The 3,063-nt window shown below is 48.2% G+C and overlaps 1 non-coding gene across 1 annotated transcript; it reads left to right on the top strand.

The window, feature by feature from the left end:
* The first annotated feature begins 2,295 nt into the window (after positions 1-2,295).
* trnak-cuu (transfer RNA lysine (anticodon CUU)) lies at positions 2,296-2,369 on the top strand. Its single transcript has one exon. It is a non-coding gene; the product is annotated as a tRNA-Lys (tRNA).
* The last annotated feature ends 694 nt before the right edge of the window (positions 2,370-3,063 follow it).

The following is a 3,063-nucleotide window of genomic DNA, read 5'->3' as shown; positions in this document are numbered from 1 at the left end:
GAGAATCCAGGTTCACGCCATTATCGGGCACGGTGCCGGTCCGGCGATTCTCTGGGCACCGGAAATCGGCGTCACCGTGGAATACGCCGGAGGCCCATTGCCAGAAGCCCGCTCAGCACTCCTCCGCTCCTGACCTGCCGAGTTCCCGATGGTGTGGAAGGAACCACCTATTGCTGGTCAGGGATGTTCGCGTGGCGGCTGCGGACTCAGTCCGCGGACGCCCTGGTCGGCGGCGTACGGATCGGAGTCCGGGTGGGGGGGGGGGCGGGGGCCATATAGGTGGCCGGGGTTTAATGTGCAGGGGTTGAGGCTCAGGCATGCGATCAATCAGGGGGGCCTCTTTCCTCGGTATGGTTCCGTGGTCCAAATCCGTCCTGGAGCACGGCGCGGCCGCTGGAGGTCGCCGCCATGCGCATGCGCGGCCTCTGACCCAGAAGTGCAGGGGCGCATATCTGCAGCAAAAGCTGCGAGATTCACTTCAGGTCCCTGCTAGCCCCCTGCAGGGCTATGAATTCGTTAAATCTTTTTCCAGGAATTTCGGGAATAAAACGGCACCGTTTCTACGCCGGAGTGGGGACATCGTCTCATTTTCGGAGAACCCCGCCCTGTATCTTTTCAATTTTGGGTTTCTCTCTCTTTAGCCCCTCCCAGACTGCTCACTGACTGCCCATAATTGCTCCTTCTGCTTTTTATTTCACGATCGTAGTTGGTACTTGCAATTCTCATTTCTCTTTCGGAACCTGCTCATTACAATCAGGGGCCTTTTGGTCCGTTTTTTAACTCCCATATGGGCGTTTTTCCCCCAAGACTCTTCTTAAATCATCGATGAACCATTCCTTTGGAAGTATTCTACTTTAGAAAATCTGTTCAATCTCCGTACCCGTTTTGATCAAGTCAAATTGCTGTTCTATGTAACATGTTGTTATCTGGAACATTTCTTCTGCAGGAATATCTGGTGTGGCTCGGCCACCCCCAGAAGTCATAGTCCGGTTGATTGGCGGTTTGGCATATTGGACACATGGCAAAAATCATAAAACAAAAGGAAATCACCTTCACACAAACAAACAGATTAGATGATTCAAGCATTCAGGATCAAAGCCCTCGTCCACGAGGCCCTACTTTTAAAGGGACTTCTGGTTTAACCCCTCCTTTACTCTCATTGGTTTCTAATTCTCAGCTGAGACCTCCTGGTTTGTTCGAATAAATGTCTGTTACTTAGAGGGTGATTTGTTAATCAAAAATTGGACATTACTCAAGATTTACTGGTGCCTATCAAAACTAACTCAGCATCTCAGCCTTCTGCACTGTAAATTCTATGATAACTCTATGATCTCTATGCACAGTCTCAGGAAAATTACTGGACATGTTTCTCACGCATTCCATGATACACAGCTCGGCCCACTCAAGATTGACTGGTGCCTATCAAAAGGAGCTCAGCATCTGTATACACAGTCTCAGGAAAATTACTGGATATGTTTCTCACGCATTCCATAATACACAGCTCGGCCCTGAGACCTTGCGGTAACTGATTAGTCGATCAGACCGAGAACATCCTGAATAGTGCTGAATACACTGGAATACAATGGCTTATATGAAATAATGACTGGATTCTCACGGTCAAGCCACTTTTAATAATTTTACCTCTCAGCTAGCACCGAAAACTATAAATAAATCAATACTCTATCATGCTCCTATGTCTTATGGTCTAACCCCGAGACCACCAGGGACCTGATTGAAGTATATAAAATCCCGAATAGTATTGATGAGGTAGATGTTGAAAGGATGTTTCCCCTTTTGGGTGAGCCAAGTGTTCCCTAGAGCATTTAGTTTGGACATCTGTACTACTAGTGCAGTGACACTACTCCTGCACCACCATCTAACCCTTTGGAAAGGCAGCATCCCTGGCAGTATCGCGCTCCCACTCAGGCTCACTGAGCAGCGACTTAGGTGCATCAACCTACTGCATTATTTTGTCGTCCCCCCCCCCAGCTCTGGATAACCAATTGCCGAGGAGGGCAGTAACAATTAAGCAGTAAATTAGGTGCGCAGGAAGAGTGTACAGCTTTACACTTTGCTTACAACACAGAAACAGACCATCGAACAAATCTCTCCCACCCCTCCTTATCTGACTTATCAACGTTCTGTCCCTTTGTTCCCCGTCGTGTATTTATCCAGCTTCCACAGTGTTCCTCTCAACCAGTGCATGTGGGAGTGAATTCCTCTTTCCAACCAGCCTCGAGGAAAGGAGATATGTCTGAGAGGATGTTTCCGCTTGTCAGGGAATCTAGACCAGTAGCCCGGCTAGCTCAATCGGTAGAGCAGGGGACTCTTAAACCCCAGGGTCGTGGGTTCGAGCCCCACGTTGGGCGCTTCCATTTCTTTATTGAGCTGATTGAACCTGTTTGGGTGGGGTAGCATAGTGGTTGGCACAGTTGCTTCACAGCGCCAGGGTCCCAGGTTTGATTCCCGGCTTGGGTCTCTGACTGTGTGGAGTCTGCACGTTCTCCTCGTGTCTGCGTGGATTCCCTCTGGGTGCTCCGATTTCCTCCCACAAGTCCCAAAAGACATACTGGTTAGGTGAATTGGACATTCTGAATTCTCATGCAGTGTACCCAAACAGGCGCCGTAATGTGGCGACGAGGGGATTTTCACAGTAGCTTCATTGTAGTGTTAATTGAAGCCTACATGCGACAGTAATAAAGATTATTATTACCAAGGAGATCACTGTTTAAAAATAAGGTGTAAATCATTTAATACAGAGATGAGGAAAAATATTTTCCCCTCAGAGGGTCGATGAGTCTCTGGAACTCTCTTCCTCAAAGGCCAACATTCAGCTCACCTCTCCATTTATTCTACCGCCCAATTAACCATCAAAATCTGCTCTCCCCTTCTCCCTCCTATGCTGTCTGCCATCCCTTTAAACATCCCCTTCAAATGTTCCCGGTCGTAGAAGGTTCCTGACAACTAAAGACTCACAGTCATCTTGTGTACTCGTGTTGAACCTTCTCGTCAATAATTCGAGCAAATTTCCCTCCTGAACCCTGTGGTTAAAACGATAAGACT

This window comes from Scyliorhinus torazame, chromosome 14, assembly GCF_047496885.1.
Source record: "Scyliorhinus torazame isolate Kashiwa2021f chromosome 14, sScyTor2.1, whole genome shotgun sequence".
In the NCBI taxonomy this organism is placed as follows: domain Eukaryota; kingdom Metazoa; phylum Chordata; class Chondrichthyes; order Carcharhiniformes; family Scyliorhinidae; genus Scyliorhinus; species Scyliorhinus torazame.
The sequence above is the reverse complement of the archived record's forward strand: the minus strand, read 5'-3'. Positions and strand labels throughout refer to the sequence as shown.